The sequence below is a fragment of the Tachypleus tridentatus genome, chromosome 6, assembly GCF_004210375.1.
Source record: "Tachypleus tridentatus isolate NWPU-2018 chromosome 6, ASM421037v1, whole genome shotgun sequence".
Taxonomy (NCBI): domain Eukaryota; kingdom Metazoa; phylum Arthropoda; class Merostomata; order Xiphosura; family Limulidae; genus Tachypleus; species Tachypleus tridentatus.
Window position 1 is genome coordinate 132,260,553 of NC_134830.1, and position 22,960 is coordinate 132,283,512.

Here is a 22,960-nt window from a genome sequence, read left to right on the forward strand (position 1 = left end):
AATTGTTATCAAAAACTTTAACCACTTGATCCTTGGACTAGCTAGCCAATTATTGTGAAATATACTTTGTCATCCTAGTACCATGGTTTTTCTAAATCTATGTATTTTCTTAACCGAAATGGTTATTGGATTCGAATATTAATGACAGGTTTTCAGACGCTATGAGACACATGAGTTTTATATATAATCACAGAATATTTTTTATAACTTATGTACAAAGTTAAATAATTAAAGTATTACAATACTGGTGATGTTATTTTATGTGTTTGACAAAAAAAAAAACTAAGATTAAATGTCCATAAAGTTTTGAAGTATGTGGAAAACAACATGTAACGTTATTTTCAATGTGACTAATGAACAAAGGTCATCTACTGGTTCAGTTGAAATATCTCACAGTTCTTCACTGTATGTGTGACTACGTAACACTCTCCAAACAATCTTGTCTTTACGTCAGTGCGAACAATGTTTGTGTCTGACCTTTGTAATTCTTAAAATTGCTATTAGTGTTTGAAAGTTCTGATATTTCGATTTCAGTGGAACCCCTCTATAGCAGCCACCTTCAGGACTGAGACAAACTGGCCTGATTAGAGGGGTTCCACTGTACATAATTAGGGATTATGTAAACAAAAAAAGGAACTGTGATTGAATGACCGCTTTCAAGGGGTGACCGAATCTGAGGAGTGGCCACTTAGAGGGGTTCCACTGTACGTGTAACGAGTAAGTCGCTTATTTATTATATTTAGTGGTAGAGCTATTGGCTATGTATGATTTGTGAAACATTAAGTGTTCTTGGGGACCTATGAACAGTTTAGAAATTTATTCCGTATCTTCACAAATTGTCTGTGCATTTAGAGGAGATAAATGGTTCTTAAGAAAATGGACGAATACAGTAAATATTATTTTATTACAGATAATGTTTGTTTGTTTTGAATTTCGCGCAGAGCTACAGAAGGGCTATCTGCGTTAGGCGTCCCTAATTTAGCAGCGTAAGACTAGAGAAAAGCCAGGTAGTCATCAACACTCACCGCCAACTCTTGGGCTCCTCTTTTAGCAACGAATAGTGAGATTAACCGTAACATTATAGCGCCCCTACGGCTGAAAGGGCGGGCATGTTTGGTGCGGCTGCGATTCGAACCCGCGACCCTCAGATTAGGAGTCGAATGCCCTAACCCGCTTGGCTATGCTGGGCCTACAGATAATGGATTTTTAACAAAATTAAATATAGACGTTGATGACATGTTGAAGTACTGTCACAGTATATCTATTAAAATCCTACTGTAATAATAGTGATTAAGTGTATGTGAAAGTTCACCTTTTTAAAACATGTGTATATTATTTTGTCACAAATTAATAAAAGTGTTATTATTGGATAAAAGAAGTTTTATTGGCAGTGTAAAATATTGGGTAAAAATCAAAGTATAAGTTTTAATTATTGTATGATACTGTCCTTTTTAGGTCGATTTAGACATACAGTCATGTATTGTATGTATCAGACTGAGTAAAATATAGTCCTTTTAGAACAGGATATGTAATAATTTAATACTGAAAATCACTTGATAAATAAGTTTTAATTATCGTACTGTTCTGACATATAAATTATAAGGAAATTTAATATCCTTTTATTAGGACTCTGCCTTTGTTAAACATTAGACAAAGTAATATGTTTAAATTATTTTGTCAGAGAGTAATTAAAGTGTTATTGCATAGTGAACGCTTTATTGACAGTATGAAATGTTGTATAAAGTATAAGTTTTAATTATTGTACGATATTACCCTTTTCAGGATAATTTAAACGTACGAACATGTTCTGTGTACGTGGTAAAATGTTTTATATTGTGATCATGTTACTTTAAGTATTGTTTTTCACATATTATTATATCACTGAAAATCTTTTATCATTTGAATAAGATATAGTTCTTTTATGACAAAAAATTAATTAACTGAGGAATTAGCGTTAAGCATCCTTTTATATGACGAATTTATTATAATTGTATTAATTAATTAATAATTTAGAACTGATAACCATTAAACAATAACTTTTTATTATTGTATATCAAACAATTTAATTAACTAAATAAAAATTATTTACTTAATTAATGTTAAGCATCCTTTTTTAGAATGATTTAATTAATAATTATTATCATAATGAGACATTTATAAGTCATGGCTGTCTGTCAGTGCGTCTAGCAACGTATCCCGAACGACGCGCATTCTTTTGGTAATCTTCGAAATATAAATTCTTTATCTTTGATTTCATTACCCTCTATTACCGATCTCAAAACACATGTGGCGTCCTCTTCTGGTGCACCTGAAGTGGGGCTGTAACTACTAACCTCGTTATGTATCTGTGGTATATGCTGTACTAACCTTGTTATGTATTCATAGTATGTGCTGTACTAACCTCGTTATGTATTCATAGTATGTGTTGTACTAACCTTGTTATGTATTCATAGTATATGCTGTACTAACCTCGTTATGTATCTGTAGTATATACTGTACTAACCTCGTTATGTATCTGTAGTATATGCTGTACTAACCTCGTTATGTATTCATAGTATGTGTTGTACTAACCTTGTTATGTATTCATAGTATGTGTTGTACTAACCTTGTTATGTATCTGTAGTATATGCTGTACCAACCTCGTTATGTATTCATAGTATGTGTTATACTAACCAACCTTCGTCTCGTGCAAAAAAACATTTCTGATTTTTAATAAAGTGACATATACAGAGTTCTACTTTTTTAGATATTGTGCCCTATGACACATTCAGATATAGTGTCTCACATGTTTAAAATATATCTAATGAAACTAATGCGTTTTAAATACAGCGTTTCATATACTTAAAGATATATTTGACAACACTAATGTAATTTTAAATATAATAATTCAACTATTTACTTAAATATTCAATGTAACCGATATGGTGTTAAGAGAAAATTTTTTCCTTCACGAAGAAACATTTAATGTACCTCGTATGTTTGAATTATGATGAGTCAGTCTACTTAAACACAAACAAACATTAATATAACTCATATGTGTGAACGATAATGTTTCATATATTTAAATATTTAACATAACTCATATTTGTGAGAGATAATACTTCATATATTTAAACAAATATTTAATGTAACGAATTAAGAATATTATGGATCAGGGTGATTAACCCAAGTGTAATGTAACTAAGGTGTCTCTGACCAGGGTGATTAGCTCAAGTGTAATGTAACTAAGGTGTCTCTGACCAGGGTGATTAGCCCAAGTGTAATGTAACTAAGGTGTCTCTGACCAGGGTGATTAGCCCAAGTGTAATGTAACTAAGATGTCTCTGACCAGGGTGATTAGCCCAAGTGTAATGTAACTAAGGTGTCTCTGACCAGGGTGATTAGCCCAAGTGTAATGTAACTAAGGTGTCTCTGACCAGGGTGATTAGCCCAAGTGTAATGTAACTAAGGTGTCTCTGACCAGGGTGATTAGCCCAAGTGTAATGTAACTAAGATGTCTCTGACCAGGGTGATTAGCCCAAGTGTAATGTAACTAAGGTGTCTCTGACCAGGGTGATTAGCCCAAGTGTAATGTAACTAAGGTGTCTCTGACCAGGGTGATTAGCCCAAGTGTAATGTAACTAAGGTGTCTCTGACCAGGGTGATTAGCCCAAGTGTAATGTAACTAAGGTGTCTCTGACCAGGGTGATTTGCCCAACTGTAATGTAACTGAGGTTTCCAGTTAACATGAATCAAAGTCCGATATACAACCTGTCAGAACTGGATGACCATTTTATCTTTATAACTCCACGTTACGGTTTTAAGAAATGCTATGGATTAAATACGATTAATTAAAATATTTTACAAATTACAGTTGTTCAGTAGTTCATACTTGTTCATACTATCTCATACTTGTTCATACTAGCTCATACTTGTTCAGTAGTTCATATTTGTTTCGCCTTCCTTTCTATTTTTAATGGGCCCGGCATGTACAGATGGTTAAGGCACTCGACTCATTGTCTAAGGATTGCGGGTTCGAATCCCTGTCACACCAAATATGCTCGCTATTTCAGCCGTGGGGGCGTTATAAGGAGACGGTTATTCCCACTATTCGTTAGTAAAATGGTAGCATAAAAGTTGGCGGTGGGTAGTGATCACTAACTGCCTTCCCTCTAGTCTTGCACTGCTAAATTAGGGACGGCTAGCACAGATAGCCCTCGTGTAGCTCTGCGCGAAATTAAAGAGAAAGAAACAACACGTTTAATGTGGTACGAAACTGCAAGGACTAAATATTTATATAAGTTCGTGATATTTTTCAACTGTTTTTGAATGCTTATTCAAATGAGGTCTTGTTTAAATATGCCAATAGTATAGAAATATGATGCAAAATAATTATTTAAATAAGTACTCTCCACATATATATATATATGTAAATATATATGATTTTTATGGAGATTTTCCTCCTTTGAGTTTTATTAAACAAACAGCATTCTTATTTTCTATTGAATTCTACTTATTTTAAGTGATTTTTATGGGTAAAGTGTTTGTGTGTGTTTTCGTATAGCAGAGCCACATCGGACTATATGCTGAGCCCATCGAAGGGAATCGAATCCCTGATTTCAGCGTTGTAAATCCTAGGCTTACCACTGTACTAGCGGGTGGCCTTTATGGGTAAAAGCGTGCTTTATTACTAATTTAAACAGTTCCTTATTGTGTATAGATGAACAAACTAGTTTTACTACAATAAATTTCATTTAAAACATGCCATGTGGGTGTTTTTCAGTGAACAGGAAGAATGTTGAGATACCTGTTCGACAAAATTCTCAAAATCAAGGGTTCTCTCAGTGATTTTTAATATGAGCTTAACTACATAGGAACTTGAACAGTTTAAAAATTTTAATATCTTAACCATCATATTAATACACAACAATTTCAGTTTTATGTAATTTCACTTCTTTGAAGAGTTGAGCCGAAGTTGTTTCTTGGAAGTAAGCAACTGATTATTTTATAGTAGAGCTTTTGGTAGATTTTCTCGTACGCTCTCGATCTAAAAGTGCCAATGTACTGATAAATAGTATGTCAAATAATATTACTAACCTTATTATAGCTACAAATACATAGGTTTCATTGCATGATAGTACATGTGTATGTCTATGTTTCAATGTTTCTTTAGCAACATGTTCACTTAAGAATATTTATTCATATATCCAATACAGGCTCTGTAAACAGGTGACTACTTGATGTGGAGAGTTTGGCTTTAATGAAACTGTAGGCCTGTCACGTTTGTACAGCTGGAATAATTGCTTGCTGCTTGTTGAAAATTGGTTTTATACCAGTGTAACCTGTTAACGACATACTGTGAATATGTAGTCCTGTTGAGAATTTTGTTCTCTTATTACTCACTAGTACTAGAAAAGAAACGTGTAATCTGTGAGAAAAGTGAAAGTCCCACAGTTTGAAATAACGATTCTTCAACGAGCCACCTATCGGAGTCGTGCTGTTTCGAACTGAATCCCACCCTTTAAAGCACGTAGTTTCAAATAGGAACGTGACTCGTGCAGGTAGCTGCAGTCTGTAGTAAGGCCTGTGTAAGAACCGTGATTATGTGGGTTCTATGTGCTTAATAATACATAGTTTTCCTGTTTCTTGTAATGGCTGGTCCTGGCTCCTGACGTTTTCAATCTAAAATCCAATAGAGTGAATTAGATTTTTCCTCGTCGTCGAATATTCGTGGCGGGGCGGAGTTTTGGTTGAAATACCAGAGGGCAGTTTGCGACAGGTATCGTAATTTGCGAAACAATATCAGAACAAATTGTGAGAGTAAAACGAAAAAACAAAAAGGAACACAAAGAAAGTGCAATGACAGAGGTATATTTAGTGAAATCTTGGGCTTAAATTATGAGAACATAAAATAAGTGGAAATAAGAAAAATAAAATAAGCATTAGCTTCTGAAGAGATCAACTTCTTACAATATTAATAATAATGTTCATTCATGTTATAGTAGTAAAGTTGTGTTTCCTTATATAACATACAACTGTTGGATGAGTCTTGGAAAATTTTAATTTATAAACAACAAAACATATAATAAAAAAGTAATGCTTTTATGACTCGAAATATCAAGTTCCGTGATTTCGACGGTAGTGCACATTCTGCCAAGGGTAATGAAAAGGAAACTAACGTTAGAAAGTAATAGTATGTCACCGGTAATACAGTGGTACATCTATAGATTTATAAGGCTAAAATCCAAGGTTCGACTTTTCGCAGTGGACAAGAAGATGATTCCAAAACAAAAAATTAGTAGTTTACGTAATGAGATTCACAGTAGTTAATACAAACAAAACCCGTGCGTGAAACAACAACTAAATAGTGGTTGGCTTTTACCCAAATTGTATTTAAAAGTTTTCAGAAAAGGTATACTAAAACTTATTAAGTCGTCCCTTGGACCCAAGCCAAATACGTCAAATACTCAGGAAAAACATTAGTTTGCTTCTGGGGCTTTTGTATAGTGGTTTTGAGATATCAAAAATTTTCTTGCTATCGAGTAATTGGTATGCATTTTGGATTTCCAGGAACGAATCCCGGATGAGAAATACGGTCCCTGATTCGAAAAACTCAAACTGCTTCAAAAATAAATTGAAAATAGGTATTCAGTCAATTACTCTTAATGTGTGTGAGATTAATTATCAAATGACAACACTTTTGTAGTCGCCGTAGCTGTGACCCTTAATATGTCAAAGAGAATTTTCCTGTTAGTTTCAAAACAATAAAATCTTAAAACTGATAAACTCACAAAGAAATAACTCGATTCTGATACATCAAGCTTCTCCTGCACTGTCTGCATTTATAACTATGGCGAGTACAAACAAAAACTAATACAAGTGTCAAAAGTTGCCTTCGATAGAGACTGGTGCATTCCCGATTTTATCACGTGATTTGTGGTCAGTTTTTGTAATAAATGATCACACTATTAATTTTTTTTATTTCCAAATGTCATATGTGGAAGAATATCACAATTATATGCAACAAATGTGAAAACAATCAATTGAACAGTTTGCTATGTATTTTTCGCTTTATTTGTTTGTTTCGGAGCAAAGCCACATTATGCTATCTACTATATTTACCGCGGGGAATCGGACCTGGAATTTTAACTTTGTATGTCCGTAAACGTGCCGCTATCTCACCGGTTACTATTTATTCAGAAAAAGATATAGTCTAGTAAGCCATCCTTGACGAAGCATGACCCAGACAAAATTGACACTACTCAACTGTAAGATAAGACGAGTCTTTTCTATTTAAAATTAAGTTTACTATTTTCAAGTTGTAGACAAAGATGTCACCATCAACTCTGGAGAAGGCTCTGTTTTCCCACTAACTGAAGTCGGTATTGAAATTTAATCGATGAAACATTTTTTATCCTTCCAATCAGAAACATGAGTTACCAGACCTAATCTCACTATTGTGGCTATGACAAATAGACAGACTTCGCATCACCTTCAGTAGTCACCTACATTACAGAAACATTATGGTAAAACTTTATAGGGCGGAGTGTCAGTGCATGGGTGGAAAGCACTTGTTTCCGTAAAACTGAAATTAATTTCTTTCATCTGTGCTTTATTAATATGCAAGGCCGATTTGCTTATCCAGACGCGTGCAGAGGGTACAGAGAAGTTACAGCTTTTTGTGTTAAACGAACGGCTCTCGGATTACAAACCAAATTTATTCATTTAGTTAATCAAAGAGCCGTACCTACTCTTCTTGATAAGGCGTCAATCGGTCTGCAGTGACTGGCAGCTGCTGGATATTTAGTTGTTATTATTATTTGTTCAAACACGGGCATGCTTATGTTTACAGCTCCACTTGAATTGGAGACGTGAAAAGTCAGTTCTTTCAAGAAGAGCTGTTTTATTCGAACTTTACTTTTCTGCTATTAATATAGTAGTCGTTTGGTGAGTGAGTGGTTGAAACTAAGCACAAAGATTCTGTTCTGAAAGTGTTCTGCTCAACACGGGTATCAAAACCCGGTTTCTGGTGCGTGAGTCAGCAGACGTGTCGCTGTGCCACTAGAGGGCGGTAGTAATTGGGAATATGAGACGTCATCAAATTAACAGCATTGCCGTACATGAGGAAACACTGATTTGTAACTACCCAATACTTCATAAGGAAACAATGATTTGTAACCACTCAATACTTCATAAGTAAACACTGATTTGTAATTACCCAATACTTCATAAGGAAACACTGATTTGTAACTACCCAATACTTCATAAGGAAACACTGATTTGTAATTGCCAAATACTTCATAAGGAAACACTGATTTGTAATTGCCCAATACTTCATAAGGAAACACTGATTTGTAACTACCCAATACTTCATAAGGAAACTGATTTATAATTACCCAATACTTCATAAGGAAACACTGATTTGTAATTGCCCAATACTTCATAAGGAAACACTGATTTGTAATTGCCCAATACTTCATAAGAAAACACTGATTTGTAAATACCCAATACTTCATAAGATTTGTTTGTTTGTTTTGGAATTTCGCACAAAGCTACTCGAGGGCTATCTGTGCCAGCCGTCCCTAATTTAGCAGTGTAAGACTAGAGGGAAGGCAGCTAGTCATCACCACCCACCGCCACCTCTTGGGCTACTCTTTTACCAACGAATAGTGGGATTGACCGTGACATTATACACCCCCACGGCTGGGAGGGCGAGCATGTTTAGCGCGACGCGGGCGCGAACCCGCGACCCTCGGATTACGAGTCGCACGCCTTACGCGCTTGGCCATGCCAGGCCTACTTCATAAGGAAACACTGATTTGTAACTACCCAATACTTCATAAGGAAACACTGATTTGTAACTACCCAATACTTCATAAGGAAACACTGATTTGTAATTACCCAATACTTCATAAGGAAACACTGATTTGTAATTACCCAATACTTCATAAGGAAACACTGATTTGTAATTACCCAATGCTTAAAAGGCGCTTCCTCAGGTAGGCTCTTCTTTCGTTTCTACATTAGCTTCTCAAGTTGCCTTAGTTGAGTGAAATAACGAGTCTTATAAGTCTAACTTATAAAACATTAGAGTGAATAGCATGTGCAGAAATATAAAGTATGACCTCGTGGCATCAACTTTCAGGAATTTGTAGTTGGTATATTTCAATAATTATCCCGTGAATTATCTAAATGTTGTGAAGGTGTTACATAAGTATCTTGACTTTAGTCTACACGGTTTGCAGATGTTACATTAATACCTTGAGTTTGTATCTTTAGTCGTGTATCATTTACATGTTATGCAGGTGTAACGAAAACATCTTGATATTGTTCAGAATGAATTGTGCTATTACTATATAAGACAAAAAATCAAAAGCTTGATAAATTTTTATCTCTGTCTCTATCTTCAAAAATACCAATCACTTAAACCAGTTAACTTTTCATACAACAGTGTCCACTAAATAAGAACCTTATTCATGTAAACTGGACTAATGTCTTGGCAGTTATTTCTAATTTCCTGCTTCCTAAATCTACTCCTATTACTCTGTTCTTTACTTAGGAAAAAACCTCACCGATTGCACAAATATAACACATGCATTCATCTTGTAAAGCAACATGTCTCTATCCTCAACTTCCTCATATCCTTTTAAAGAAAAGCTTCTTCCTATATCCAGATTTCTCCTGAGACAAAAACTTCGTTCTATGTCCAAAAGCCTTTTGACACAAAACTTCCTTATAGATGAACAAATCACCTTAAACAAAATCTCTCCTTATAAGCACAGAATCCGCCTGAAGCAAAACTTCGTTTTACATCCATATCCTAAGCCCAACCTTTTCTCATATCAATAAATCTTCTGAGGCAAACTTCCTCCTATTTTGAGTTCTTCATATGTGCAAAATGTTACAGGACAAAACTTTGTATATCAATAAACTTCCTGAGGTATAAAACTATCCTGTTTGCACTGGAAATGTGTTTCGAAGAAAAACAACACTGAAAACAAAATATGTTCAATAAAAAATCTTTTCTTTTTTATACTGAATGACGGAACTAGAGCAATACATTTTAGAATGTGACTTCTATGATTTGCATATTTTCTGCAATGTCGAATGTGGTACACACGAGAAGTAACGAGCAGTAAAAATACTACCAGCTCCAAATGAGGAAATGTAAAAATCACCAACTCAAGATTAGGATAAACTTTGTAGGTAAGTAAAGACGATTTACTTACTATTAATAATCAAGTTGATTATTAGCTAAGCCTTATTTTAGGTTGGAGTGAATGTAACTGAAGTGTGTCAAGCTGTCAAGGACCTTAATTTTCCAGAATGTTGATCTTTGTTAGTACTTAATATTTGCCGAATCTCTCCAGATCTAAAAGAGGAAACACTATATTTATATATAATCTTAAGCCTGATTCGATTCGATTGTGAATTGGCATTTGACTGGTGAGGTTAAGTACATTCCTCTCTTTCAATCTTACCACGATTATTGACCTCAACAATGTTTATTACCTTCCAAACCTAAAACTCTCCCATCTGTTAACAGAAATCTATGACCTCCCTCCCTCCATCCCCAGAAATGAAGCATTGTCCATTCTTATCGACCTGCAACGACGTAGAGACAGGTAGTACATGTCCAGTGTTTATTCATTTTAAAACACAAGTTAACATACGTAGATATTCATTTAGGATTATGTTAACCTGTTAGTTTGACTTAGAAATATCTACGTTTTTTGTTTTTGTTTTTAGTTGTTCTGGGATGTAGACTTTTACTAGGGTATCTGTGTTATAGGTTTTTGAGATAAAATAAAAAGAAGTGTCATAGATAACCTTATACGTCAAAACACAATTTGAACGAGGTACCAGGACAAGTATTTCAAAAATTGTCTTCTGCTTGAATTGCAAAGCGCCCCCACACGAATACAAATTTAATTAAAATTACGGATAAGAAACAAGTAAGTGTTTCTGATAGTCTATCGTTTAAGCCATTGCCTCCATCAGACAATTAAGTGCATTTGGAAACAAAGTAAATTACACCCTGAGGATGTACACTTTTTTTCTTCGGAGGTTAAGATGCCACAGACAAAAGATTTTTAAAAACTCTTTCAGCAATGAACGAGAATAATCACTCACGATTACTAAAAAGAATGCAAACTACAAGCATAGAATCTTCACAAATCGCTTCAGAAATTTCCATAAAAGAGTAACCAACAAGACTATGGTAATGAATTTTTTCCGAGTGTCCCCGCAGAATGGGTTCACCATTAGGTTGATTTAAGAGCTTAGCTGTTAGAAGTCTTCCGTGACTTCCTGAGTTCAAAACAACAGCTATTATATTATATTATACAAACACAGGCACACTCACACAAAAACATCCTGAAACAATTATTTAAAAACGTTGAAAAAAACAACAAAAACAGAAAAGAGAAAATAACCAGTGTCAAGTTATTGTTTTTGCATGAAAAATATATCAGTCGTACATCAATTATCCCAGATGAACAGCTGTAACTGATGAATAGAAAGTATTTGTTTGTTTTTGAATTTCGCAGAAAGCTACACGAGGGCTATCTGCGCTAGCCGTCTCTAATTTAACAGTGTAAAACTAGAGGGAAGGCAGCTAGTTATCACTACCCACCACCAACTCTTGGGCTACTCTTTTACCAATAAATAGTAGGATTGATCGTTACATTATAACGCCCCCTTGGCTGAAAGGGCGAGCATATTTGCTCCAACCGGGATTCGAACCTGCGGCCCTCATGCCGAATCGAACGCCTTAACTCACCTGACCATGCCGAGCCTAAACAGAAAGTAATTGATTCGGTTTATTGTTCTTTACTTTAGTAACATTTTCAGTTACTAATTTTTATCTTATTTCTCTACTACACAGTTTATATAGGTTGAAAAAAGTCTGATTTGGGTTTGGTATGGCTGTTCTTAAACCACACGGGTATTGAAGTCCAGTGTTTAACGACATAAGTCTCCAAAGAATTATGTTGTTGTTTTCTGTAAGCTCTGGTACCTCTAAACAGACTCAAAATTAACAAATTCGACATTTGTTTTTATACGCCAATGTATGAGGCGCATGAAAATTTATATTTATACCAATTTTCCTATAGATTGCTGTAAATATGACCGCACAAGAGGTAAAAATATACGATTTTGAGTCGTCTGACTTTTGACTCTATTAAGTTCCTTGAAAGGCCTAAAATTATAAATAAAAATAGAAAAAATATATCTGGATGTAGTTGAACAAAGTATAACATAAGAAGTTTCAAGTTAATTCATCAACAAATAAAGGAATGTCGATCGATGGACTAATATTTGAGAAAAGAAGAACCAATAAAGCAACAGTTGAAACGTAATCAACTGAAGTTATATGTTATCTTGCTTGAACGTAACCAAAAGTAGTTTAATAAATTAAGTCAATTGAGAAGACAGCAGCTTAGAAATACCTTATAGATTGGATGATTACATGAAATTATATTTCATTTTTCTGATTATATATTAAGTGAGGTAGCAAAGATTTGCTCGGCATGGCCAGGTGGGTTAAGGCCATCTATTCGTAATCTGAGGGTCGCGCATTCGAATCCCCATCGCACAAAACATGCTCGCCCCTTTAGGCGTGGTGGGTAATCCCACTCTTCGTTGGTAAAAGAGTAGCCCAAGAGTTGGCCATGAGGGGTGATCACTAGGTGCCTTCCTTCTAGTCTTACACTGCTAAATTAGGGACGACTAGCGCAGATAACCCTCGTGTAGTTTTGCGCGAAATTCAAAAACAAGCAGAGTTACCTCGCCATCTGGTGGCCTGAAACTTGCCTTAAGTAGAAAATAAAATTTTATCTTTTGGACAGACATTTTTTACTTCTCCATTGAAACTCAAGCATATATTAAATGGTCTGATACTAAAGTGTTACTGGCCTGAATAACTTAAATAATTATAATCATTAATTTAACTGTAGTAATCGTAAGAGGGAAAATATTTAATGGTTTGAGTAACGATTAAAATATCGATATAATAAAATCAGAAAAAGGTAACAGTGTTGTTTTATTAAATTGGTCTGATTACAGTTTAAAGATTAAAAATATTTTGCTTGAAAATACTGAATTTACCAAATGAAAAAGTCTACTGCAAATGAACAGAAAAACTAAATCAAGACAACTAATCTAAACTGATGACAATAATTCTCCATGATAATATTTTAGAACAAGATTCGTGTTCTGTCATCTTGATATTTTATAGTGCATTCCTAAACTTAGCGAAGAACGTTGTCCCGTCAGATCTATTGTCTTAACCTATAATCATGAACTTCTTGGTTTTATTGTGAGACATTTGGATTTATTAGACACAATATATATATATATACACACAGTGGAAAATGTTTTATTCTTGCCAGAAACGTGTACTGTACTAGTGTTGCTACAGAATCTCTGTGTAGCAACAACCCCCTGGTAGTGCATTGACAACCAACAAGAGAGAAGTGATGTATCGTAAAATAACAAAAGGGTGCGATCCAATCTTGTTGTCAAGCAGCTGTTAAAAACTGCCACTAAAGACTTCTATTCCCTCTTTGATCGAATTATTTTGACCAGACTGTCTGGGTTGAGATAGGCTGAGACTAGCGCCCTCTCTTGCCAAACGTATTTTGTGTGACTATGAAAAAAAAAGCCTAAATGATAGATTTAAACTGGTGTTTGTGACAAGAATGTGGATAAAACTTTTGTTACCTTCGAAGACGCTAAACATGCGAGTCAATTATTAGATTATCTGAACAGTTGTTTAATAGTAACTCTTATACAACAGTGACTATCTTGACTTTCGGCACACTTTGATACATAACAGCGAAGGTCAGTTCTGAAGATGAAGTATTCCATATATAGACACTTACAGTTTTGCTGGGTTTTTTATGCACAAAGAAACACAATTCGCTATTTACTCTCTGTCTATGGCGGTAATCCGACCCATGAACTTTGGGTTGTAAGTCCGTACGTTTATCGTTGACTCACTGGGAAACATTTTTAGGTTTATATTGTCATGTTTATTTTATTCCACTAGTAGAAGACTTTAGCTAATGTCTTGGGTTCAGCGTATTTACGTATATAAATAAAGAACTGGAAACAAAATTTAAAAAAAATCAATAAAAATTGTTTTCCCATGAGCTTTGTTAATAACAGAAGTATTTAAACTTTGGAGATGTCGTACATAATGTACCCAGAAAAAAAGAAACAACAAAAAACGATAATACGACGACCATTATAATGTTGATAACGAATCACCTACGCAAGCGACTATCCACAGACAGATTTACGTGTGTTGTTTTGAATTAAGTACAAAGCTGCACAGTTTTTAGCATTGCAAGTCCGCAGACATACCGCTGTGCCATTGGGGAGCAGATATACGTGTAGTTTTTATATCAGAATGTGGACTGTTTGTTTGTAGTTAAGCGCAAAGCTACCCAATGGGCTAGTTGTGCTCTGCCAATCACAGTTTCTAGCATGATAAGTCCTCAGCCTTACCCATAGAAGGCAATGTAGACTTGAAAACTTCTTCAGATTTAATGTTAGAATATCGACTCTGATAACACCAAATAACGTTTATGAATTTAAAATGTCCTAGGTGTAGTTCTAGGTTGGACTCGCATGGCCTCGTTATGGTGTTGAATGACAATTTACACTTCGCGGGTCCAAATTCCTGTCACTGAAAATGCTAGTTCTTTCAGGCGAGGGGGCGTTGCAATAATACGACCAATCCTACTATTTGTTTGTAAAAGAGTAGCTTAAGGTGGTGTTGACCAGCTACTTTCCCTATAGTCTGTCACTCCTAAATTAGGGATGAGCTAACATAGATAGCCTTCGGATATCTTTATGCGAAATTCACATCAAGCCCTAGGTATATTGGATCTACCGCCAGCTGGCTAAAAACACATGTACAACAATACGAAAAATCTGTTAAGCGATAAGAGCTTCAGTGTAATAGATCACGAGATTCGAAGCTATTACATAGTAATACACTCATTTATATTCAAGCTTCTGTCCAAATGCAAAGGCACCCCCAGTGGCTCAGCGGTATGTCTGCGGATTTCAAAACAACAACAACAACAAATGCGATGATGTGAGAAATCATATCAAAGAAAGTTGTTAATTCCTGGAGTTAGGTTTCCCTTATTTCTTTTATAACAAAACCAGTTCATCAAATTATTTGTTCTTACAAGCATATGTGTTAGTCTACACGGATACCACTACTTTAATCAAGAATTAGATAAGTACAAAGTAAAGATATTACAGTAGAAAGTTAAACTAACAAAGGAATGGAATAATTCTATGTAAAATAACTGATTTACGGTTACATGTTTCTTGAGATGCAGAACTTCATAGTTTAAAAAGAAAAGCTGAAAAATAGTTCACGAGTAATTACAAAGTGAGCCCAGTACTGGAATTTTGCTGAAAATGTATTCTTTTAGTATATCAAAACGTGTCACTTATTTCAAGATAATTACGATTTCAACTAAACTTATATTCCAGTTAGGCTGTTTTAAGCTCTAGCTACATAACTTTAATCTGAAACTGAAACTAGCTTCTAAAACACCCACTTGACTCTGGCTGTGTAACTTTAACTGTAGCTAAAACTAGATTCCAAGTTGGCCCACCTTAACTTTAGCTACGTAACTTTAACTGAAACTGAAATTAGATTCCAATTACGCCCACTTTTACTACGAAACTTAAACTAAGGCTAAAAACGATCTGGAAAACTCACTGAGACTTTTAAATTGAATTATGCTTTCTCTATTTTTATACCTAATCTGAATTTTTTTTACAACTATAATCATTCCCCTTTTAAAAATATCTCCAAGTGGTTCAGCGACAAGCTGTTGTTTTTATTTTGTATACTTTTTTTAATCACAAAGCATTGGATTGTTTTTACTTTCGCGCAAAGCTACTCGAGGGCTATCTGCGCTAGCAATCCCTAATTTAGTAGTGTAAGACTAGACGGAAGGCAGCTAGTCATCACCACCCACCGCCATCTCTTGGACTACTTTTTTACCAACGAATGGTGGGATTGACCGTAACATTATAACACCCCCGCGACTGAAAGGGTGAGCATGTTTGGCGCTACGGGGATTCGAAACCGCGACCCTTGGATTACGAATCGAACGCCTTAATCACGTGGCCATTCCAGGCAAGCACAAAGCAACTCAATGGGCTATTTGTGCTACGCCCACTATAAATATTATTTTTAGTGGTGTAAGCCCTCAAACTTATGGCTGTTCCACTAGTCTTTCGGGCTCGATCTCTGCATTGAAGAAAGCGCTAAAACAAAACAAGCAAAATATTTTACAGAAACTCCATTATATAACTAAACTTATTACAGATTTTCTGTTTTAATAACGGCCCGGCATGGCCACACATAGTGTGTTAAGCCGTGGGGGCATTATAATTTGACGATGAATCCTACTATTCGTTGGTAAAAGAGTAGTCCACGACTTGGTGGTGGGTGGTAATGACTAGCTACCTTCCCTCTAGTCTTACGCTACTAAATTAGGGACGGCTAACGCAGATAGTTCTGGTGTAGCTTTGCGCGAAATTCAAAATAAACGAATAATAATAAATAAACTATTTTAATATGATCTAGAAATTCTTATATGATTTTAATATTCTTAAACGTTTCACAAATTATCCTCATTCAACATTCACACCACTCATATAATGTGTTAAACATCTGAACTTGTAATTATATATAGATACTACAGAACCGTATGAGACCTTTTTTTAATCGATTCTAAACACACAATTGACATAATATTAACAAAATGTACATCAATTAATCAAATTTTGGTTTAAGAATTTCCGTATTACCTGCTCTCTTTTTTCACATATATACAATAAAAACATTGAGTTGAAATATCTGGGAATTGGTATTAAAACAGCGTGAAAGAAAGGCCTGCTGCAAACAATGGAACTTAATATATAATACACTTTCTGGAAACGTGAACAGTTAGTTCTCGGAAGAATATTGCAGAAAAAAAAAGAAACAAATAGAGCCAAGATATTAGCAGTAGTAGTTCTGCTTCTAAACATAGGAGAATCTTTATTCTTAATTACTTCTGGAACTGAATAAACTTTGTGTTTTTCGTGTTAAATGATATTGCGTTGTGTACGCACTGTGGAGAGAGTTTCCTGTGAAACCGGATTAACAAGTTTTATCTTAACGTAATTAAGTTTTAATAAACGATAGCTCGGACGGAGAAACTTCTAATATCCTTCGCCATATTACTAAAACTGAGAACGATTTTTATTGCTGTTTAATACTTTCAGACTAGAAACCCTGAAGTTTTATTGCGAATTAAAACTTGCAGCCAAATATCTAAGTGGATTTTGCCCCCCGTTTTACACTGGTTGCACGTGGCCACGACAGCAGCGCCTTATACCTGAACGACAGAAAAGTTTACGAATCAATTAAGTAAAGTGGTAGTCTGGCCTCCAGGGTAAAGGTAGCCAGCTTGTCATCTTAATCTATAAACGACAACCCCTAAATAATGGCAGTTTGGTATTGCCCTTGTGGGACCACAGAAGGTTGCCGTCGCTATAGATAACATCGTTATTTTGGCATGTGCATTTCTCGTTCCATTTTCTTTGCACGTGCCAGCTGGAAACGCTCATTTTTGGGCTGCGAGTTGACGTTTGTCACAGCATAATGTTCGTGCTTAGGCCTGATGGTTTATTAAAATAGTTATAACCCACTGACACGAAGCTCGTCAGGGCTCTCCCCTATTCATTGGATATACACGCACAAGCTAAAGTACAATAGTCATGTAGCTTTCTCACAGTTAATGCCCATCACGTGCATGTCATGCTTTGCGCGACACCTTGCGTAGTCGAGAAATTTTTGCCACCAACATTTGCGCATGGCGCATCATCTGGAAGGATGTACTAAAGTTAGATCAACTCGTTTTCGACCTGCAAATGTGCTTTTCATCATGTAGTCTACGAATTCGTAAGCTAACTCACTGCAGTGACAATAAACAGGAAAACGCACCTTTGTTTCAGAGAATATATATACATCTTACACTAATAACCGGTAAAGAGTTCTATTTTCTTAAAGGAGACGCAGGTGAATTAGTTTACCGTATTAGTATATCATTAAAGATATACAAGAGCCTCAAGAGTGTATATGGAAACTGAGATTTTTGTTTATTTGTTTGATTCCAATTACTTCAATACATTACCAGTTTATAGTTAGTTTTAATTATAAATTCACATTTGTACATTATGATCGACAGTGATTTTGAAAAAACAGTTTAACTGTAAAAGTGGTTTAGCACATATAATTGGGAAAGCATTTTTGCTGCGTGTAATTTATACCACCTAAAGGAATATGGGAGTCATAGTTCAGACTTACACAACACAAAATAAAAGTATATGTTTGGCAACGAAAATAATATGTTGTATAAGAGTAAAAGGTGCACTATAATATGTGTTGTATAAGAGTAAAAGGTGCACTATAATATAATATGTTGTATAAATTAAAAAGTGCACTATAATATGTGTTGTATAAATGTAAAAGGTGCACTATAATATGTGTTGTATAAATGTAAAAGGTGCACTATAATATATTTACATTACATATATGGACCTTTTAATAGTTTCGATACATTTTTCAAGATGCTCATATTGAACTCCAAGAATTAACTAAAATTTTATTTGACTGTTTCTAGTGATAAGTTTACACTTGCATCTAAAGATCCAGCTATTAGATGAGTATTCGGGTAACATTAATGGCCACACACTGTTTCTTGTCTTGTAACCTCTTTAGAAGCTTATAAACTACACACAGTTTTGTATCATAAATTTATATTAGTAGGATGTGCTAATACATAGTTACTATACAACATGGAACTTGGTAACAACGTTTACACATCGACCGCAGAAACTCATTGGTTTTAAACATTCGTTCAAAGCTATACAGAAGGAAGTCGTCACTACATTTGATCTGACACACTAGGTGGAAAGCATTCTGGATCCACAGCCTGACATTGACCGGCATGGCCAGGTGGGTTAAGGCGTTCGACTCGTAATCTGAGGGTCGCGGGTTCGCATCCCCATCGCACCAAACATGCTCGCCCTTTCATCCGGGGGGCGTTATAATGTGACAGCCAATACCACTATTCGTTGGTTAAAGAGTAGCCCAAGGCTAGCGCAGATAGCCCTCGAGTAGCTTTGCGCAAAAAAAAAAAAAAAAACACAGCCCGACGGAAAAGACAAGGGAAAATATCATCGTAAAATGTATATTGTTTCTAAGGGCTTACACATGCCTTTTGCCATTAACAGTTGCCGAGCTCTCAGGTGACAATAGGATTACGGCCGTGAAAAATACATTTTCCGTCAGATGTTTCCCTCATATTAGTCACTCAGTGATCAGTCTCTACTGTCGGAAATACCATTATAGTTGTTCATTCAGACTTTCTTAATTTAGAATTGATAGGTCTAAAGGAGGGCAGTGAGCAAACATTATTTAGCGCCAATTCTTTTCTAGAGGAATGCGGGAATATGACTTGTTTTGTTATATAACGATCCAAAAAGCTGGACGAATAATGTTAATGGAGCTGATCGCGAACCATAAATCCTAGGATTGACAGTCCAAGCAGCTAACCACTCGGATACATTCCGAAGGAGCTCCATAAAACTTTTCCAGAATGTGTTTATTACTGAAGAAAAAAAAAACTCTGTTGTTAAAGACTTAACATTATATTGAACAATATTAATTTATTTATAGCAGTAACAAGAAATATAATATATTGAGGTAATAAAGAAGAAAATATAATATTAAAAATGTATTTTATTTGTTATACGTACAAATCAGTCAATATTTTAAAATATAAATATTCTTCATCCTTTCCAACGAAATCATTAACTAAATATTTGATTCTAAACAGTGGACATCTTGAAAATTGTAGAAGCGTTTCTTATTTATTGTACTTCTCAAGTGACTTGTAAAGCGACCCCTACTGACTAAAAGAATGCTAAACTGAAGTAAACTGGTGTGGCAAAAATATATTTCTCCATCCCAAAAATGTATTGATGGGCCTTGTATAATATTCTAATATGATTAAATTACATTTCTTGTATTTATCTTTAATCATACGTTTTTTTCAACTAAGATGTGCCGGAAAAAATTGTTCGCCAACGACTCAGTGGTAAATCTAAGATCTTATAACGCGAAAAATCAGGTTTTGTTACCCACACTATCTAGAGAACAGATAGCATAATGTGTGTTTAATAACAAATAGACAACGAAACGGAAAAGTTAGAATTTTTCCTTTATATACCGAGCTAAAGTTCACTTTATATCCTTAATAGAATTACTCCTGGAAGTGCACACGTAACGTTACTATCAGGCTTAACAATATATTTAAATGACAAGTAAGAAATAGTTGTTCAACTTATAAGAAAGGTAAGAAGTGAAATTAACTCCGGTCGCTTGTTTTTCTTTTAGCAAAGCCACAAAGGCTATCTGCTCAGCCCACCGAAGGGAATCGAAGCCCTGATTTTAGCGTTGTAAATCCGGAGACATACTGCTGTACTAGCGGGGGGCACTCTGGTTGCATACGTTTCATCTGTGTATATATATATATATATATAAATTACATATTGTAATAAAGTAAGCTAGTGTCAAGAGGTCAAACTTAGTATGTTAATTAGTCTTAAATTACTTGCTTTAGACATTATTATTATTCGTCTGCGGTAATTTTTCTTTAGAAGAAAAGGATAGAAATAACCTTGCAATGAACACCGATAGTTAGTATTTAAAATGTTGCAATAATTTCTTTTCAGTTTTGTACTTAAAGTTATCTCTTGATACATGTTAATGTATATTTATCTGTAATATCAGTACTTTTTTTCAATTTTAAAAAATTAATATTAAATCCTCTTTTATTTTTCTATACCAGATATTCCAATTTTGATGCAATAAAACCTGACGGTCAACCAAGGAACGTTCCAGTCCTGATTGGTTACGCTGAAGAGATACTTAATTCATCTCTAACATTGATCGGTTTTAGTACTTAGTTGGTTTATCCTTAGTATCATTGGAAGTTGTTTAAACAAATTATTGTATCTCAACTTGAAAAATAATCTTATACCAGAGATAATTTGTATCACATAGGAAACTGCTAAAACAAATTTTACGTGAGTTAGTCCAGTCAGTTTCCTTACTTTCAAAATATACAAACACGTGTTACTTTTATTTAATGATTCTATTGCAAGAGCCACTCTGTTCCGTTTAAAACTATCATTGCTACATTACACTGATCATATCGCGAAACATTTATGGTAGAGTTTTAATGAAATAATTAATTAAAAGATACTTCTGTTAAGAGAACTAACCTAGAGTATCATAATATTTAGAAGCACTATTTATTTTGACACGGACATTTTTTAATCGTTCTCGTTGCTGGATGAATTATTATTTAAATAAGAATATCTTTATAAATAAGATAGTAATAATGGAAGTGCAAAACTCGCGATGAACGTTTATTTTGAAGAAATTAGTGTGAGACTTTCATGATCAGAGATTGTGGAAAAACTTTGGGTTTTGTAAACGTTACTCTGGCTGCGTGTTGTTTGTTTGTAGAATTTCCCTAAACGTTAATAGAACCATCTTTACTTTTGAAACGATGTTCAAGAGGGAAGGCAAGTCAACATCATTCATTGACAACTATTGAGGTACTCTCATGTGAATAGTGAGATTATCAGTTACACTTATAACACATCTACTGAGAGTAGCATATTTTTTGTAGCAGGACTTGAAACACGGAGAAACAGATGAAAAGCTCGACACAATAACCACTTGACGGTTCTCAAACCTGTTGTATTTTGTACATTTGTAAGGAACACTGTTTTATTTTAGCTTCAGAACACGTTTTTACAGCATATCAGTGGATATAAACAACACCCATTCGAGTTGGAGTCTTACTAATATGGTAAAAGGAACGTCATTGTGACCATTATTAGGTGTAGCTTTTCAAAAGTCAAAAAAGGTGCAAAAAACCAGTATTGTCAACGACAAGTATTTTTCATTGACTATATTTGAGAAATACATTAAGTTATCTCTGAGACCACTTTCAGTCACAATGGCTGCTGTTTGTTAGGCAATGAATGACTAAGAGTCATAGTATTCGTATCGACTGCATGTTGGAAATTATAAACCTTCGATTAGAAGTTGTAGGTTTATTGTCGCACATTATTAGGACAACATTTTATAATATGGAATTATTATATTTGTATATTACACCCACCACTTGAGAAGTCCCAATTTTGGTACGATCAACTGTAGAATGAAACTACTGTATTGTGGTGTTATTATAATTATATAATACTTATTGTAACCCACTGCTTGAGAACGTTACTGACATAAGTTTTATATTGTATTAGATTGGTGTTATTTTACTAGTTATTGACTTGTTAATCTGCTCTTGCATTATGAAGAATTGAAGTTGTGTGTATCTCCCAGATAATTTTTGTCGGTATTGAAATCTACACGACATTGAAGTACGGAAACCACGTGTGTCACATGCCACTGGAAAATTAATAAATTTACTACTTTAAAAGAATGTATTTTTTATTTGTAATATAAGAAAGTATGGTTAATAATTATTTCTTCATTGTTTTCACATGCAAGTAAGCTCATCTACCTTAGAAGGTTTAACAATGACACTTCGGCACATGCGTGAAATTCAAACATTAAATGTTACATTAAATCCACGAATAAATTAACGTTTCGGTTTTATTGGTTTGGGCTCGGCATGACCAGGTGGTTAGGGCGTTTGACTCGTAATCTAATGGTCACGGGTTCGAATCCCCGTCACAGCAAACATGGTCGCCCTTACAGCCTTGGGGGCGTTATATAGTTACGGTCAATCCAATTATTTGTTGGTAAAAGAGTATCCCAAGATTTGGCGGTGGGTAGTGCTTTTTCTCTAACCTTACA

The 22,960-nt window shown here is 34.8% G+C and overlaps 1 long non-coding RNA gene across 3 annotated transcripts; it reads left to right on the forward strand.

Annotated features, from left to right (window-relative positions):
* Positions 1-433: 433 nt before the first annotated feature.
* LOC143253683 (uncharacterized) lies at positions 434-22,583 on the forward strand. Of its 3 annotated transcripts, XR_013029769.1 has the most exons (4): positions 434-717; positions 10,034-10,185; positions 10,526-10,604; positions 20,922-22,583. It is a non-coding gene; the product is annotated as an uncharacterized LOC143253683 (long non-coding RNA). The 3 variants fall into 3 exon arrangements; XR_013029770.1 differs by lacking the exons at positions 10,034-10,185; positions 10,526-10,604; XR_013029771.1 differs by lacking the exons at positions 10,034-10,185; positions 10,526-10,604; positions 20,922-22,583 and adding an exon at positions 5,196-5,900.
* Positions 22,584-22,960: the final 377 nt, after the last annotated feature.